We start from the raw sequence: 20,319 nt of genomic DNA, 5'->3' as shown, positions 1-20,319 counted from the left end.
GTGGTGCCTTTCTTAGTAATTTCTATATTGGGATCTTACATCTTTGTGGAATAATTCCAAATGTATGAATGCTAATTGCTGTGTAAGTACAATATTTTAGCCTTTAAAAAGCCCTAGGACTATATATGTCCCTCTGAGACAAGGAAAAAGAGCAATGACCCCCACACCTTTGTAGGAATCTCCTAGTGTGTGGGAGACTTTAGTGTTTTGTTTTTCAAAAGCAAACTCAGGCTTTGAGGGTTTGTCTTTGAAAAACAAAAAAGTATAGGGGCTGATTTGAAAAAGGTGGCTCTGCACACAGTGCGGCGCCAATTTCCTTGCACCTCTTAGCACCTCCTGACCCCACCATGTGTGTGCCGTATTTAAAATACGGTGCACCATGGCGCAGGGTATGGGGCAATAGCGTCAGAATTCCTGATGCTATTGATGTACTCTGCAGGATTAGCACCAAAACGTTAGCGCTACATTTGCAGAGTACATAGTGGCCCATTGTATTCAATGGCAAGCCCCCTTTTAATGCATACTCTGAGCAGGCAATACAAGTGGCGGAAAACACCAAGAATAAAAGTCTGGGGATGCCATTGCGTCCCCCGCAAAGATGGCCACCGGCTGAGGGAGAGCTGGTGGCCAAAGACCAAACTGGAGTGGGCAGACACCAACTGAAGTGCCGGCTCCCGCAGTAGCACCTGGAGGTGTTGGCTATGAGGGTTGCTGGCGGGGGCATCCAGGGTTGGGCTCCCTGCGCTACCCCCCAATGAGGGAAAACTTACCTGATGTAGGGGTGTCAGGGTGGGACCATGCACCCCCCAGCTGCAGCTGGAGGAATTGCGGCTTTCCCCAGCACAGCAAGAGAGCTGCTCATTATTCATGCATGTGGCCCACAAGGCCTTGCGAGGCCCAACGTCTTTCTCAGCTTGGTGCTCAGATCGTGGTATCCCCAGGAAGATGGGGCCACACATCAACCATGCACCCATGGACAGGGCACAGGCTCCCACATTGCACAATTGGTGTCCCTACCCTAGGTTGGGTATGACAAAAGAATTGTAACACCCCAAGGGTGCCAACACAGTGTGGAACACAAGCTTCTTGGATCTTTAGTTTTTATGCTTCTGGGACTGTGTCTCCTAGGTGTGCAGGATGGTATTAAACCAGGTTAATCAAGGGTGATTAGGAAATAATCTGAGAGTAATCTAAAAGTAATCCCAATCTTCAAATTATTCCAACATGCCTCTGCATGTTCCTTGTTGATGCTGATTTGAGTAATGAGACTGGCAGCCACCTCTTTTCAAAGTAGATGTACTTTATTGCCAGATTTAGGTGCTTCCACTCTAACTTCCAGTCAAATATTGCATTGGGTTACCAGGAAATGTTTTGCCATAAGGGTTGTTGGATTATATTTCCCCTCTGGGAGACAAGAATGATTACACAATGTCCTCCAACAGTAGTTCTATCAATTTGTGTATATTTGTAAATTGTTGCATAGTATTAAGCATTGTGTATGTGATGAATGTACTTTACTTTATCAAAAGCAAAAACACAGACTGGCAATAATTTATTGAGTGTCATACTTGTGTGCTCATGATGGGGATTACTAGCCCACACCACCTCCCTTGAGTAAGCCTTGGACTGCTCTGCAACGCTACCCTATGCGTGTCAAGTGCTACAATGGGTGTTTGGTTCCCAGTGGTGGTCGTGTGCAGACCTATTACTTGTGCAGACCACACAACTAATGACCCACCTTCCAACATTTGGTGGCAGCAGCGAGAAACATAGTATCCTATTCCGCAATGCATTTATGGCACTTGATAAGTCCAGTTTTACCAAAGATTACCTATGCAGTAATGAGCAAATATGAGAGCGCACGGCTCTGAGAAGGGTTCAAAGGTTTGGTCACGTGAACTAGAAGTATGAGAAAGGAAAGCCCCCATGAACACATATATGTCAAGTGAGCTAATGAAGAGTCAAGTATAGGTAATAGAATATGTAAACTGACCCAAAATTGAGTAGAAAGGGGTTCTAAATACAGGGCTCCAAAGTAGACAGTGGTATGGAAAGGTCCTGTATTCAAGATGAGCCACGTATGGAAATGCCACTATTATATATGTAATGTGCTAAAATGTGCCAAAATAGTTAACTGAAATACAACCAAGATATTGGTAAGATAAGCATAAGTTCTTAAGTATAATTATGTAAAAAACTGTATACATGTGCTTGAAATTATACATGATCAAGAAGTAGATGTCACTTAATATGTGGGGTAACTATACACAGCAGCAAATCAGACACATGAGAAAGAATGGCAACCGGGTCTGTATCCCACAACCAGAGGATTTGAATGCAGCAGCTAATATGGCATCTAGTCTCAATGTTGTACATACACCCACACAGAATATGTTGATTATTAATCTGTCCAATTATGTACTGTATTGTCTAAACATCAGACAAATGTCTTGTGCAAGGGATTGGGCGTCTGCCCAATATCTACGCCGGACTTTGCTCAGATACATATGGATATTTACAAATTTGTACAACACTTACAATTAAAGAGATATTTTGATGATAAACCTAGTTATGCCTTACTATCTATTCCATCATTGCAGGAATGTCAAAGAGTGCTCAAAGATGTACAAGACCTTCCGTTATGTCTTTCAATAGATAGTTCAAATGGGCCACCACGTTTCATGCTGGATTTATTGTCTGATCTGGACATGGCATCCTCCCTCAACTTAGACAGTGGGTTGAAACCCAAAATCAACATTTGTACCTAACCTACTGCCTGAAAACTATATAGACAGTTTTTACAAAGCAGTCACACATCAATTAGAAGACAAATTCAACAAAGAATCTGAACACAAGAGGAAAAATCTAAGTAAGAATGAAAGTGCAACACTCAAAACATTATCTAATGCATCTAACATTATCATCAAGGAAGCTGACAAGGGGGGTAACATAGTAGTGATGCAATATACATTCTACAACAATGAAATAGGCAATTAGCCAACAGTAGGCCATGCATCAAACTCTCTAAGAACCCATTAAACAAAGTAAGCAAAAATATTGAATCAAAACTGACTTACTACGTGTCATTTCTGATGTTGAGTTTAAATATATGTTTAAACCATCATCACAGGCCCCTTGTATCTATATACTTTTTAAAATATATAAATCAAGAGTCTTCCCATCTCTGGCACTGGTTCTCCCGTTCGAACGTATCTCAGAATACATAGATGTGTTTTTACAGCAATTTGTACAAAACTTACCATCTTCAATTAGTCATGCTAGATTGAAATTTGCTGTACACATGCATTTTTTGGACAAGGGCCTATCAGCTCTTGCCTCTACTCTTTCTGTTTGGAATGTCACACATTTGAACACACGGAGCGGATATTTGACCTTACTAAGTTGGTTCAAGAAAACAATATTTTCCTGCACAATGGCAACTGGCTCAGACAGCCTTAAGTTGTAGCTATGGGCTCGAATGTTTCATCCTAATATGCAAGCCTTTACATAGGTGCATTTGAGAAACTTCATCTTTGCTCATCATGACCACTAGAGGTCTCTGAGCATATAATGTACAGGGGGATACATAGATGACATTCTTGTTATCTGGACTGGGAACTCGACACAGCTCACAACTCTCTTTGAACACCTCAATAACAATACATATAATCTAACATTTACACACCATGTCAGTTTGGTATAGGCTGAATTTCTTAATGACATCTTACACGTTGATGGGACTAAAATATCTTCCAGTCTTTACAAGAAACCTACTGCCTGCAACTGTATACTGCATGGAAACAGTGCATACCCCAGTGCATAAATCAATGCTATTCACCTGGGTAAAATGACACATCTTAGATGGATCTTCAGTGAGGAACATGTCTTCAGGAAGGAATTGGACCTACTAGAGAACTGTTTGAGACAGAGGGAGTATTCGGAAAGGACTTTGTCGAAGTCAAGAAGAAAGATAATCAACACACAGCGAAAATCCCTTCTAACACATAAGACACACAGGAAATGCACTGACCAACAACTCACTTTGATTGCAAGATTATAGTGCCCTGAGCCATAATCTATTATTGGCATCTACTGAAACTGGATACTAATATGGCCAAATATATTTCTATGAGATTCCAAACAGCAGGGGAATCACTTTCAAAAATATTTTATGTCACAGCTGCACTCTGCCCAATCCCCAAAGAGAATAAAGAACTTGGCTAGACCGAAAGGATTTTTTTAATGCACACAATGCAATGTTTGCCAATTTGCTGTGGACAGGACACCAGTTTTCCAATAAAACACCAATAGGCAATATTCTGTTCCACAATTTATCAACTGCAACATTAAGGGGGTCATTCCGACCCTGGCGGTCCATGACCGCCAGGTCCGGGGACCGCGGAAGCACCGCCAACAGGCTGGCGGTGCTTCCTGGGCCACCGCCGCGGTCAGAAAAGGCAACCGGCGGTTTCCCGCCGGTTTACCCCTGGCCCAGGGAATCCTCCATGGCGGCGCTGCTTGCAGCGCCGCCATGGGGATTCCGACCCCCTTCCCGCCATCCTGTTCCTGGTGGTTTTTACCACCAGGAACAGGATGGCGGGAAACGGGTGTCTTGGGGCCCCTTGGGGCCCCTGCACTGCCCATGCCAGTGGCATGGGCAGTGCAGGGGCCCCCTAACAGGGCCCCATAATGATTTTCAGTGTCTGCTTTGCAGACACTGAAAATCGCGACGGGTGCCACTGCACCCGTCGCACTCCTACAACTCCACCAGCTCCATTCGGAGCCGGCTTCATTGTTGAGGGGGGTTTCCCGCTGGGCCGGCGTGCGGCCTTCTGGCGGTCGCCCGCCAGCCCAGCGGGAAAGCCAGAATGGCCGCCGCGGTCTTTTGACCGCGGTGCGGTCATTCGGCGGTTCCCTCCAGGCAGGCAGCTCCCGCCGCCCGCCGGGGTCAGAATGACCCCCTAAGTTTCTTGTATATTGCATTTTTTGTCAATGCCAACAGATTTATGTTGGCAGTACTGTCTTAGTTTGGACTCTTGCTCTGAGCAAGACTGCTGGTTTAAGGATGGCAGTACTTTTGTTTGTAGGCGACTGCGTCTTTCCTACAACAAGTCGCAACTGTCATCCCAACCTTACCGGCTCACTAGCAGCACCTCACCAGAAACACAATAGTAAAAGGTGATTTATGGCATCCGTTTACGCATAGACTCAAAAATAAGATGTCTCAGGGATTGTCGTGGTTAAACGGAAATTACCCTTTTCTCACAGATATATTATGTCTCATACAAACACAGGCAATGACACAGATGCAGTAAAGTTATAATAGATTTTTATTTAACATAACTGCAATTTGCGATAAGTTGCATGGACTGCAATGATTAGGATAATGAATATAGCAAGCAACAGTATTGTGAAGAAGAGAGTCATTGTTATGAAGACCCCCACCATTTTGCAATACATGAAAGAGATATGTAAGATGGAATATGTCCTATTACCCTAATGTGAATAGGCCTACCTCCTACCTAAAGGAGAGCTGGGTTTGCTAAACCTAATCTGCCAAAACCGTGTCCATGAGTGGAGCCCCCAACCCTCGTTACCTTGGAATGAGGTCTCTATCTCAGACTCCCCAGGGACACGAAGACTGGATCAGCGTCAAGACGACTGTAGCATCGGTATCAGCGATGGTGGCGATGCCCTCTGGTCAGAATCCCTCTGATTATCTGTCTAAAGTGTGATGTATTTATACAGATCTACAAGGTCCCCTGACATAGGTGTATTCCAATCAATAGATAACAGGCATGCTTGGGACGGGAATTAATATCAACAATCCCTCGAAAGTATAGAGAGGAAAAATCCCTAAGTGTGAACACCGAATGTTTGTTTGTCTTTGGTGCTTGATCTTGATGCCTTGGCGCGGTGACACTGATAATGTAACTCATAACAAATGGCCAACTATCAACAAGGCAGCCATCTTAGAAGAAATAAATAATTAAATGGGCTAAGACAGAGCAAGCTAAGTAGGTTAAAAGTCACTAGGTGACGGGGGCACGAGTCTACAAGCCAGAGGCTAAGCTAACTCCTGTTATCCCATTAAAACGAACTAGGATTCCCTACACCCTCACCATTGCTGTAACAGGTATGAAGAAGGTACAGGAATCCAAATACTAAAAGTTGCGCCTGAACTAAAAGCGAAAGGCAAAAACAAGCCAAAAAAGCATTTGCATGTGTTAAGATATGTTAAAACCAATCCGTTTAAAACACATACAGAGATGTTAATGTCAACTCTGACAAGGATAGCGTGCAACAGCAAATGTTAATTTAAATGCATAATTTGGAATCGGGAATGGCAAGTCAATTCATCAAATTATTTGTGATACGCATGATCTTAAAGAATGTCATCGAAGTCACCAATTAAAGAACTCAAAAAGGAGTCAACGTCGTCAGAAGTTAAGTCTAGTGCAGGGCGGACAAATGGATCCACAGAGCAGAAATGAGCCGTATTTCCTGGTGTATCGTCACTCGTTGCAGTGTCCTCATCCATGGTAGATCTCACAACGGAAGGCTCATAGGTGGCCTCGCGGAGCAACCTCAGTCTCAAGGGGCATGACCGTGTATGAACCCTCATCGGGGACATCAGCAGTTCGTGGTCCACAGGAGATGTCGGTGCCACAGCAAGACAGACCATAGGCAGATGTTCAAAGAGACACCATATGCAGTGGAAGACTGGTTGTACACACCAGAGAAGTGTCCGAAATGAGAACGACCAGTCAAGCTCCAGTTCCACCAGCAAAGGTGCACCGAAGATCTGAACCATGCGCTCACAGCACAGTTGAGTTGGCGGGAGTGGCTCCATTGCTCTGTGTTGCTGGAAAGAAACAACCACTGCGAATCAGAAGAAATAGCAGTAGTAGTCCGCCAATTAAAGCCAAAATAATTGGAAAGCCACCAAATACACTCGAAAAGAGCGAATGGATGGCTGACGGGATGACTCCGAAGACAGTCTGAAAGATGGACTTTAAACCAGACCCGACAGCCTTAAAGAAATGGACAATCCCAGTGGTGCTTGAAGCATTGAATATTCTGGATACCAGCTCTCCAAAGTGTTTGGGGAAATTGGTATTTAAAAGGGATTGAATCTCGGCCGATGATCTCGCAATCTGGAGAGCATATGTCTCTTTTGCGGATGTCAAGGCGACCTGTTTCTGAAACAATAGCGCCTTTAGCCTACTCAGCTTGTAATAGTTCACATTAATAGTATCTATGTGGGGCCACATGTCAGATACTTTTATCTCTCGTGTGGGGGGAAACAAAACATGTCCACAACACGTAACGACCTTCGTGACCGAGATTGCGTAGGCAATTCCAGGTCACATGCTGCAACAGCTTTGATCATTCAGTACCACATAACTTCCATTGGAAAGTACATGAAACACTGGTAGAATCAAGGGGACGGGAGTACCCTTCAGAAAACAGGCCAAATTTGCGACCCCCGCATTGCAAAGTCCGTGAAGAGACACCTGTTTGCATATCATAGAATGACGAACAGCAGTCTCACATTCACTTCCGCTAAGAAAGACCTCCCTTTCACTGTTCAGACATCTATAGTCAAAGGGCAACTCCCACTCTTCCTTAATAAAGCTATCTCCTAGTTGCTCATATCGTCCCACTGCAAGATGTTTCAGGCAGCTCGAGAAACGAAAGGTCGAAATCGGTAAATTAATAATGCTGTGTAAGAGCCAGATAGTTGAAGGACTCTCTGCTACCGTGAAGGGCAACTTATCTAATTTCTGTACTTGAAGCAGGGTGAAACTAGCCTTCCTTTTAGCCATTGTCTCTTGTTCCTTGGAAAAATTAAAAGCAGTGAAGAATTCACTCCCATTAATATATCTCCACGGAATGTGGCCACTTTTCAGTGTCTGTAATGTCCAACCCAGCTGTATGATGGAACGTAGCTGTGTTTGCCCATGATATAACCGGGACAAGTCTGTCTGAGTGATATCAATAGCAGACGACACTATATTTGATAGTGAATAAATCCTGTTGGACAGTGTGTTCATGCCATTGTCGACAACAGCTATTGTTTTTTCCAAATTTTCCTTATCCAGTTGCCTTAAACGTGCAGCAGCCTCAACTTGGGAAAGTTTCTAAATTTCATTGTACATAGCATACAAAAACCGTTTCGAGCGCTGTTTTCTAGGACCTAGCAGAAAATCCTGTAAGTCTATACTGTCAGAAAGAGTGTTCAGGTGTTTCTTAACCGCTGTTAACGTGTTTGTCTGCACCCATTGCTGGCACAGCTTACCCACACTGTATGTTGTAACTATATCTGTATGTTGACCTGATATAAAGCGAGGGTCAGGCCTGTTAATTGAAAAAACCCCTGAAGAGTTCAAGAAACGCCTTTGACACTCAGTAGTGTCGGTGGGCCATACCAACCACCCGCCGGGACTGGAAAGTGAAGAATTATAGGTACCAGCCTTAACCATCGCATCTAGCCTGTCCTCTGTGACATGAAGAAAGTGTTGCCAATCACTAAATTTTGCCAGAGTAGGGATACTGGGCGTGTTCAGATCTTTAATTTTTGCTAACCCCAGACAGGATGTCTGCTCAATAGTGTCATTTAAGAAAATCATTTGCACAGGAATCAGGCATGCTCGAAACAAAGCCTCCCTACACTGTATCTGCCAATGTTCTGTTCCCCATACACTTTTCAAATCAATAGTGCTTTTCCAATATTCGTAACCCTCAATCGAGAGCCGGGAAACAAAGGGATCTGAATAAATCAGTTTTATATCTGTTAGCAAAATTTTCCTAATTTGTGCCGGAGGTATTTTAAAATAATACGACTCTGCTTTTTTTGTATCATGCCCAGAAAAGTATGTAAATTTATCGCTATAATACTTTGGACTCCCCACCTGTGGTGTCGAACAGTGTTCCCACTGTGTGTAGTTCAAGAGAGGCCTATATCTAGTGGCATGGTGTAGGTAGTGATGTCCCCAATTGTTGTAGCAGAACATTTCCCCATAATTCATTGTATAATCATATACATCATCACTTTCAAAAGCGGAATAGTCCTTCATTTCAATTAGCATGGAATCAACTGTTTGGACATCCCAATCATCAGAGACAACATTAGGTGTAATAACATCAGACATTGAAATTTTGAACACGTATGGTATTTGAATAATCTCTGTAGACCCGTATATATTGAATGGAACTTTGTCCCACACAATCCCATCAGTAATGGGTATTGCTGTAATATTTACAGGGGACAAATCTCTTCGGACCTTATGTGAAGAATGATGTGGTGTTAAAATTTCATCAACATGCTCCACTGAGGAGCGATCAGGAATATAGGGGGTCATTACAACATTGGCAGTAAAAGCCGCTTACCGCCGTGCAGAAGACCGACAATAGACCGCCGCGGAATTCCGCCACAGCTATTATGACACACAACTCTCGGAAATCGCCGAAAATCAGACACCCACACAAGTCCGCCACACCAAAGGTCAGTGATAAACTGGCGAAAACAAATCCTCCACCGTCACGCCAACAGAAACACGCCCATGCTATTACGACCCACGAATCCACGCGGCGGTCTTTCAACCGCGGTATTCCATTGGCGGTACACACCGCTGCGCTCAAAATACACACACATCTCCAAAACACCGCCACATTGGACAATTCCAAATACACACACCTGATACACATACAAACACCACTCCCACACACCCAACACAATATAAAATGCACACCCACATCACCCACAAACCCCTACGACCAAAAAATAGAGACGAAGGCGACAGAGAGAGCACAGCAATAGACAACCCCACCACACAGAGGCACACGACACCATCACCCACACAACATCCACGCACAAAACACCACACACCACTACACATCACCACACTCATCACCACATACACCACCCCACACATCACCTACACCACCCCATGGCACGCCAAAGACACCCCAGGTTTTCGGAAGAGGAGCTCAGGGTCATAGTGGAGGAAATCGTTCGGGTAGAGCCACAGCTATTTGGATCACAGGTGCAGCACACCTCTATAGCTAGGAAGATGGGGCTATGGCGAAGAATCGGGGACAGGGTCAACGCAGTGGGACAGCACCCAAGAAATCAGGAGGACATCAGGAAGAGGTGGAACGACCTACGGGGGAAGGTGCGTTCCGTGGTCTCCAGGCACAACATTGCGGTTCAGCGGACTGCCGGCTGACCCCCACCTCCTCCCCCACAACTAACAACATGGGAGGAGCAGGTCTTGACCATAATGCATCCTGAGGGCCTCGGAGGAGTCGGTGGAGGAATGGACAATGGTAAGTCAAATCTCAACTATCATATCCCCCACCCTACCTGCATGCTATCACACACCCCCACCCTCACCCCCTCCCCTATCACTCCAACTTCTCACAAATGTACCGATAACACAAACCACCCATCCCAACACCAAGCCCTGCATGACACAACAAAGCATGGATACCCATCACTAAAGCATGCCCACTGCACGTACCCATAACAACCCCTAACCATCATCACACAAGCCCCCACACAGGAATGCTAGCACTGGGGTACACGCTCACCCACCCATTGCACACCATGACACACACAGATGCAATAATCTTGCTTTTATACACATGCAGGACCACTACCTAACGTCACCAGACAGGAGGATCCAGACATCTCTACCCCACCCACAGAAGAGGCCCACAGTGATGATAGCAGCTCTGGCCAACTGGATCCAGTTGACCAGCCCGGAAAATCGTGGGCCTCGGGACAGTCGGTTCCCCTCACACAGGCACAGCCCAACACTGACCTTCCACCCTCTGGAAACACCAGTACAGCACCCACCCAGCGGGCCCATACCTCCGTCCCCAGGACACGTCAATCAGCTGTGTGTCCACCACTACAGGGAACCCAGGATAACCCACCACCCCAACAACAATAGGGACCTGGGGGCAGTGGCAGTGGGCACACGATCCAGGGGACGGAGGCCCAGGAACACAGGGGAACTGGGAGGACTGCTGTGCGACAGGGGGCGGACAGGCCAAGGGAACCCACTCTCCACAAGGCCCTCTCCTCCATCATGGGAGCATACCACCACTCCCAGGAGACAATGGCTACGGTCCTGGCCAAGTTTCAGGAGACCCAGCGCATGCAGGAGGAACAGTATTTGGGGGAGGAACTCAGAACCATCAGCTCTGCCCTGGGCACCATCGTAGGGGTGCTGAAGGACATACAGAACACCATGAGGGACACCGTGGCACTCCAAGGGGCCCCTGACACTAGCCTGGACGATGAACTGCCCACCACCTTCGCCGGCGCTAGTGGACAGGACGCCCCGCCACAGGACCACCACACCACCACCCCACCCCCTACAGATGGAGAACCACCCTGCAAGCGGACCCTGAGATCCAGGAACAGGACAGACCACGATGGCAAGACCCCCACCAAAAAATAACACCACCCTGATTGTCATCCCACTGTCCCACTTTGTAACCCTGTCCATATTGGAAGTGCCCCAGCTCCACTTCCTATGCCCATATGGGCAGTGCACCTGTGAGACTAATAGACTGGACTCTGCCATGGACATTCCTCCACCATCACCCATCACCAGTTTACCACCACCTCCAATAATTAGCACTTCAATAAACACCCTTGAACCACAAAACAATCTGGAGTCAGTCTGTGATTTTGAAAAAGTGTATTAGCTATGACAATGACAAAATCCGTTCTCAATAGTAATGTCAACATACCTGTGTCACACATCACAAGTCCATGAAGGATGCAAGCAGATGACACACGTTGGTAACCACACCTGTGAAACCGTAATGGAAATGTACAACTCAGTTACCAAATACTGCTTGAAATTGACAGACAGGATAGAGGTAGAAGTGTGAAAGTAAATGTATTAGTAAAGAAAGTGTTCTCACCTGTGTGTCACTGGAAATATTGCTGTATGACTGAGTCCCTGTTGTCAATGTCTTCTTCCTCTGCTTCCTCCTCATCACTGTCCACAGGCTCCACAGCTGCCGCAACACCGTCATCTGGACCATCCTCCTGCAGAAAAGGCACCTGGCGTCGCAAAGCAAGATTGTGAAGCATAGAGCAGGCGATGATGATCTGGCACACCTTCCTTGGTGAGTAGAATAGGGAACCACCTGTCATATGGAGGCACCTGAACCTGGCCTTCAGGAGGCCGAAGGTGCGTTCGATCACCCTCCTAGTCCGTCCATGGGCCTCATTGTAGCATTCCTCTGCCCTGGTCCTGGGATTCCTCACTGGGGTCAGTAGCCATGACAGGTTGGGGTAACCAGAGTCCCCTAATAGCCACACCTGATGCCTCTGGAGTTGACCCATCACATAAGGGATGCTGCTATTCCACAGGATGTAGGCGTCATGCACTGAGCCATGGAACATAGCATTTACCTGGGAGATGTACTGGTCTGCCAAACATACCATCTGTACATTCATGGAATGATAACTCTTCCGGTTCCTGTACACCTGTTCACTCCTCTGGGGGGGGACAAGAGCTACATGGGTCCTATCAATGGCACCTATGATGTTAGGGATATGTCCCAGGGCATAGAAGTCACCTTTAACTGTAGCCAAATCCTCCACCTGAGGGAAAACGATGTAGCTCCTCATGTGTTTCAGCAGGGCAGACAACACTCTGAACAACACGTTGGAAAACATAGGCTGTGACATCCCTGATGCCATGGCCACTGTTGTTTGAAATGACCCACTTGCTAGGAAATGGAGCACTGATAGCACCTGCACTTGAGGGGGAATTCCTGTGGGATGGCGGATAGCTGACATCAGGTCTGGCTCCAACTAGGTACACAGTTCCTGGATTGTGGCACGGTCAAACCTGTAGGTGATGATTAAATGTCGCTCCTCCATTGTCAACAGGTCCACCAGCGGTCGGTACACCGGAGGATTCCGCCATCTCCTCACATGTCCCAGCTGACGGTGCCTAAGAAGGACAACAGTGACCACATAGTCAAGCAATTCAGAGGTATGTACCCACAGCTACACAGAACACGGAACAAACTCCAAAAAGTGGTCTGTATGTGTGTTGAGTCCAGGCCTAGGTATGTGTGACGCAGTTGAAAATGAAGCCATGTGGGCCCCTGAAATGGCGGCTGCCTGACCTCTAAAGTGGGACAATGGGATGTGAGGTAACTGCGCTGGCGTTGTACACCGTCGCAGTAGGCGGTCGTAGACCGCTGCGCAATGCTGCATTGGTTAACATTGGACCCTATGGGTCCCAGGAGCCAATGACGAAGTGCACCTGCGCTGATGATAAGCACCGCCGCGGACGTCACCTCCGCGGACGTGACCGCCATTTTCTATCTGTTCAATCACTCGATACCTGATCTTCGACAGGAGAGGACCTACACTGCAAGTGCTGCTGTGACCTCGGTCTGGAAGAGACAATGGCTCGTGCGTCTGGGGAAAGGGCCCCTGCCTTCACTGCACAGGAGTTGGAGAAGCTCGTGGACGGGGTCCTCCCCCAGTACACGCTACTCTATGGTCCTCCAGACCAACAGGTGAGTACATAGGGTGCAAGTTGTATGGACTATGCCTGGGTGGAGAGGGCTGGATGGGCTGGGACATCCCTGATGCCATGGCCACTGTTGTTTGAAATGACCCACTTGCAAGGAAATGGAGCACTGATAGCACCTGCACTTGAGGGGGAATTCCTGTGGGATGGCGGATAGCTGACATCAGGTCTGGCTCCAACTGGGTACACAGTTCCTGGATTGTGGCACGGTCAAACCTGTAGGTGATGATTAAATGTCGCTCCTCCATTGTCAACAGGTCCACCAGCGGTCGGTACACCGGAGGATTCCGCCATCTCCTCACATGTCCCAGCTGACTGTGCCTAAGAAGGACAACAGTGACCACATAGTCAAGCAATTCAGAGGTATGTACCCACAGCTACACAGAACACGGAACAAACTCCAAAAAGTGGTCTGTATGTGTGTTGAGTCCAGGCCTACGTATGTGTGACGCAGTTGAAAATGAAGCCATGTGGGACCCTGAAATGGCGGCTGCCTGACCTCTAAAGTGGGACAATGGGATGTGAGGTAACTGCGCTGGCATTGTACACCGTCGCAGTAGGTGGTCGTAGACCGCAGCGCAATGCTGCATTGGTTAACATTGGACCCTATGGGTCCCAGGAGCCAATGACGAAGTGCGCCGGCGGTGATGATATGCACCGCCGCGGACGTCACCGCCGCAGACGTGACCGCCATTTTCTATCTGTTCAATCACTTGATACCTGATCTTCGACAGGAGAGGACCTACACTGCAAGTGCTGCTGTGACTTCGGTCTGGAAGAGACAATGGCTCGTGCGTCTGGGGAAAGGGCCCCTGCCTTCACTGCACAGGAGTTGGAGAAGTTCGTGGACGGGGTCCTCCCCCAGTACACGCTACTCTACGGTCCTCCAGACCAACAGGTGAGTACATAGGGTGCAAGTTGTATGGACTATGCCTGGGTGGAGAGGGCTGGATGTAAGAAGGAAGGGGGCAGAGTACTGCGGGCATGAAGGAGTGTGAATGCATGTGCCACATGGCAAGGGCAGGGATGTGGGCCATTCACTTCGATGGTGCAGTTGTCAATGACTTCTCTCCTTCCCCTGGACATGTCATGTAGGTCAGCGCCCACCAGAAGAAGGATATTTGGCGTGCCATCGCCAAGGACGTCCGGACCCTGGGGGTCCACCAGAGACAGAGCACCCACTGCCGTAAAAGATGGGAGGACATTCGCCGCTGGAGCAAGAAGACAGCGGAGGCTCAGCTGAGGATGGCCTCCGAAAGTGGGAGGGGTGCCCGTCGCACCATGACCCCCCTGATGTTCCGGATCCTGGCGGTGGCCTACCCTGAGTTGGATGGGCGCATGAGGGCATCACAACAGACACAAGGGGGTGAGTACACTCTCATTCTGTTGACTTTGCGCGCAGTGGAGGGGTCTGGGTGGGGGAGGAGGGCTGTGGGTTTCCCTAGGCCAGGGCGAGTTCCGTAGGCTAGGCCCCTCCGTAATGCAGGCCATGTGCCACTCCACCCCACCTCTGTAGAGTGCCAAGTACAGGTATACATGCCCCTGTGTCATCTATGTGTGTAGATGTCCACCATAGCCATGTAGGCCATATCCCAGGAACTGCATCTGTAGAGCCCAAGAACGCGGCATAGTGCAGGGGGCTGCTGTGTCTGTATTGTCCGCCAACGGTAGCGGTAAGCCATGCACTCAACCTGTCTTTCTTCTGTTTCCCCACCCCTTTTTGTGCTCTCCCCATTCTTTTGTGCATCAGCATCATCAGGCGGAGGTACAGTGGCACCGGAGCACGAGGGGGCTGCATCCCACATGGCCTTGGAGGGCCACACCACGGACTCAGAATACACCAGTGGGACGGAGGGCGAGGGGAACTTCACGGCGGTCACCGGATCAGCAACCAGTGACACGGACTCGTCCTCCGATGGGAGCTCCCTTGTGGTGGCGGCACCATCTGTGCCCCCCACTTCTACAGGTACAGCCGCCACCCCCCCTACAAGCACCGCCCTCCCAGCAGCCCCTCAGCCTTTGCCCCGTGCCCGCTCACCCAGGAGGGTGGGCATCACCTTCGCCCCAGGCACCTCTGCCCCTGCCCCTGTCACCCCTGCTGCCCTCAGTGAGGAGCCCATTGACCTCCTCAGGTCCCTCACTGTTGGGCAGTCTACCATTGTGAATGCCATCCAGGGTGTAGAAAGGGAGTTGCAACACACTAATGCATTCCTGGAGGGCATTCATTCTGGTAAGGCTGCCCATCATCGAACGATGCAATCTCTGGCCTCAGCACTGATGGCAGCCATTGTCCCCGTGTCTAGCCTCCCCCCTCCAACTTCCTCCACCCAGACCCAATCCCCTGTACCTCAGCCTATCCCAAGCACACCATCAGACCAGCCTGCACACACCTCAACACACAAGGGCAGCTCAGGCAAACATAAGCATCACACATCCCACAGGCACTCACACAAGCATCACCCACATACAGACACAGCAACATCCACTGCCTCCACTGTGTCCCCCTCCTCATCGTCTCCCTCCTCCCTCCCAGTGTCGTCTACACTCTCACCTGCATGCACTACCACTACAGCCACTAGGACTCGCACCAGAACACCCAGCACCACACCCCGCTCACCTGCACTCACCACCCCCACTACCATTTACACGTCCCCTGTGTCCTCTCCCAGTGTGTCTGTGACACCCCCTCCCAAAGTACACAAACGCGGGCACACACACACCCAACATCCATCCACCTCACGACAGCCTCCAGAACATGCACCTGCACCCAAATCATCAAAAGTTACACCTCCTACAACCACCTCCTCTTCCTCCACTCCCAGACCCCCTCCAGCTACCCGTCCCAGTGTTCGTCAGAAACTTTTGCTGAGTAACCTTGACCTCTTTCCCACCGCCCCCCCTCCAATTCATAGGTCCCGTAGTAGCACCTCAGCCAAAAAATGTCGGTACCAGTGGTGCCTGTTAGAGGTATGTGGAGTGCACCGGGCACCAGGGCAGCCAGTGTGACACGGAGCCAAAGCACAGCCAGTCCCCCCCTGTGAAGCACCAGAAGTTGGACAGTGCTCGACGGGAGAGGGTGAAGACTCCTGCCGGCAAAACCGCTCACAAGGGTCACGGGGGGAGTGTCGAGTCAGCTGTGACTCCTCCCAAGGTGGGGAAGGGGCAGAAGAAAGCGCCAAAGTCTGGGAAGAGCAGCACGGCGGAGAAGGCCGCCATCATCCCCGCTGCCCAGGACACCACCGCCAGCCCCATCGTCACTGGTCAGGAGACCACCGCCAGAGTCAGTGCCCAGGAGGGCAGCACAATCGTCACTGGTCAGGAGACCACCGCCAGAGTCAGTGCCCAGGAGGGCAGCACAATCGTCACCGGTCAGGAGACCACCGCCAGAGTCAGTGCCCAGGAGGGCCCCGGCAGCCACAGCCCCGCTGGGCAATGAGGGACCGCCATGGCACACACCGCTGCACAGGTCAGAGACTGCAAAGTCAAGCACCGCTGAACAGGGCAAAGACCGCCATGGCAAGCACCGCTGAACAGGGCAAGCACCGCTGAACAGGGCAAAGACCGCCATGGCAAGCACCACTGCACAGGTCAGAATCTGCAAAGTCAAGCACCGCTGAACAGGGCAAAGACCGCCATGGCAAGCACCGCTGAACAGGGCAAGCACCGCTGAACAGGGCAAAGACCGCCATGGCAAGCACCGCTGAACAGGTCAGAGACAGCAAAGTCAAGCACCGCTGAACAGGGCAAAGACAGCCATGGCACACACCGCTGCACAAGTCAGAGACAGCAAAGTCAAGCACCGCTGAACAGGGCAAAGACCGCCATGGCAAGCACCTCTGAACAGGGCAAGCACCGCTGAACAGGTCAGAATCTGCAAAGTCAAGCACCGCTGAACAGGGCAAAGACCACCATGGCAAGCACCGCTGAACAGGGCAAGCACCGCTGAACAGGTCAGAATATGCAAAGTCAAGCACTGCTGAATAGGGCAAAGACCGCCCTGGCAAGCACCGCTTAACAGGGCAAGCACCACCAACACAAGCATCGCTAGCCCATGTGCGGCAGGGGCAGTGACGGAACTGGGACCGTCACGGGGAGAGTGATGCACTCTGGGCACCAGTCCCCCTCCAGAACCAGTGGAGACTGTTATCCACTTGTGATACTGTGGCTTTGCACTCCCCAGGATGGTACAGTGGGAAAACCACCCCCTGTAGAGACTTGAGAGACTGTGGCTTTGCACTCCCCAGGATTGTACAGTGGGCAAACCACCCACTGTAGAGACTTGAGAGACTGTGGCTTTGCACTCCCCAGGATGGTACAGTGGGCAAACCACCCACAGTAGAGACTTGTGAGACTGTGGCTTTGCACTCCCCAGGATGGTACAGTGGGCAAACCACCCACTGGAGAGACTTGTGAGACTGTGGCTTTGCACTCCCCAGGATTGAACAGCGGGCAAACCACCCACTGGAGAGACTTGAGAGACTGTGGCTTTGCACTCCCCAGGATGGAACAGTGGGCAACCCACCCACTGTATAGACTTGAGAGACTGTGGCTTTGCACTCCCCAGGATACATCAATGGGCATGGAGCCCCCTCGTGGATCTGGCGTGGTGCTGTCATCCGGCTGAGGTGCCCCCCCTTCCCCCTGAGGTGCCTGTTGTATTTCTATCTGATGCCCCTGCAGTGTTCTCTCCGTTTCTGGACAGGTATCGTGTGTGGGCCTCGCCCATGCATTTTGGGCCCAGTGGTCCACGGACATTGAATGGTGCATACCTGCATTACTAATCGTGATGTATATTTTTGGAATGTGTATATATTTCTGTATATATTAGCTTATTGCATTCTTCCGGGGGGTTGGGGGTTGTTACTGTGATGTTTGGAAATGCATTGGTGTGTGTGTGTTGTAGTGTGCGAGGGTCGGGCTGGGGGTGTTGCGTGTGTGTGTGTCTGACTTTTGCCTCCTCCCTCCCCTATGTCGTAGGTGCAGTACTCACCGTTGTCTTCGGCGCCAGCGTTGCTGATGTTCGTAGAGGAGCAGGAACACTATCGCAGGGAGTATTTGGAGTTCCGGCTCCATGGTGCCCTCCTTCCTCGTGGAGTGTGTTAAGGTGAGCGTTTTCCCTTTGAAATGGCTGTTTCCGCTGTGTTTTTATCCACGGTGATTCCCCCCTGAAAAGGTGGCGGATTGGCCTGTTGTAATACTGTGGGCGGTACTTTGTCTTCCGCCTGTCTGATGGCGGTGACCGCCGCGCTGCTTGTCTGTACCGCCGTGGCGGTTGGAGTGTTAAAGTGGCTGTCTATGTTGGCGGTTTCCGCCTTGGTCATAATTCCCTTTTTTTTTCGCCGGCCTGTTTGCGGTATTACCGCCGCTTTAACACCGTCCGCCAGGGTTGTAATGACCCCCATAGTGACCATTTATGAGCAAAAAGAAAACAGTCACAAAACCAATCCATAAAAATAATGCAATAAATGTCAAACAGAACCATAGATAGTTCCATGGGTAGATCAAATAGGTCTTTTTAAGCCATTGATACAGCTTACTACTTTTTGAAATATTGTCAATCACTGTAGAGGACGAATCCGAAGAAAAATCATCAATGTCAATGAAATAGCCAGAGGTAGTCTCTGCAAACACAGGAGCCGCTGTATTCTGATCCACCGCTCGTGGAGGTTCTTGATAGACAACGTCATTAGTCGTGGAAGTGTTTGTGTAAAATACAGCCAAATCTTGAAGCGGGGTGGTCACTGAAGATGTGACTGGAACCAACAAAAGTTCATTCTCCGCCCTCCCCATGGTCGAGGAAGTATCTGGAACAACAGTTGACATAGTTGCATAATCATTAGTAGTGATGTTCATCCTACTATGTAGATGGATGTCCTGTTGGGTAGTGAGAGGGGATCGGGAACCACCCAAGGGACCTCCAGGTCTACTGTGAAGGATCGGCCACATGGTGTAATTTGATGTCATCAATGGAGATGAATCTGTTCGACTTAGAACCAGACAGTGATGGTAAGATGACAGTCCTAGTGCCTTTTATCCCCAAGACTGGCACCGGTGTTCTGTACGATGGACAGAACTCCTTTTTCACAGCAATCTTCTCACAAACCAGATCCCCAACGTTAGGAATCCAGCCAATCGAAGTTCTCGCCAATTCCCTTATTCCTAAGGTGGCAGCACTTGCAGATGATTTATCATCACGAAATTGTTGAAGCTCCTGTAAAACAGTGAGATGTTCTTTTATGTCAAATGGTGTTTCTGCTGCCACCATACCAGGGGCATCAAGATCTGGGACCTACATAGGTATCCCAAAGAGAATCTCATATGGAGAGCGTCCCCCCAAGGACCGTCTTGGCAGATTATTCAGTTCTCTCTGGACCCCATATAGGTGGTGTAACCAACTGCGGCCTGAACCTAATACTCGAGCTGTTAAGGACTGCTTTAGATCACGAGTCCACCTCTCCACGACCGAATTTCCCTCGGGATGGTATGGTGAGGAGTAATGGAGTTCAACACCCATCATCCCCAGGGTGTCCCTAGATGCCTTAGAGGCAAATGCAGGGCCCTGGTCCGAATGGAATGCTGCAACCGCATATGTACCGATAATGATCAGCAAATCTTTTATAACAGTCCGGGCGTCAGCCGACCGCTGTGGCCATACCCACAGGAATCTAGAACAGGAATCCACAGCCACTAGAATGTACTTGTATGCACCATCAGGCTGTAAGGGACCACAATGGTCTAG

The sequence above is a fragment of the Pleurodeles waltl genome, chromosome 5, assembly GCF_031143425.1.
Source record: "Pleurodeles waltl isolate 20211129_DDA chromosome 5, aPleWal1.hap1.20221129, whole genome shotgun sequence".
In the NCBI taxonomy this organism is placed as follows: Eukaryota; Metazoa; Chordata; class Amphibia; order Caudata; family Salamandridae; genus Pleurodeles; species Pleurodeles waltl.
Note: the sequence above shows the minus strand (reverse complement) of the source record.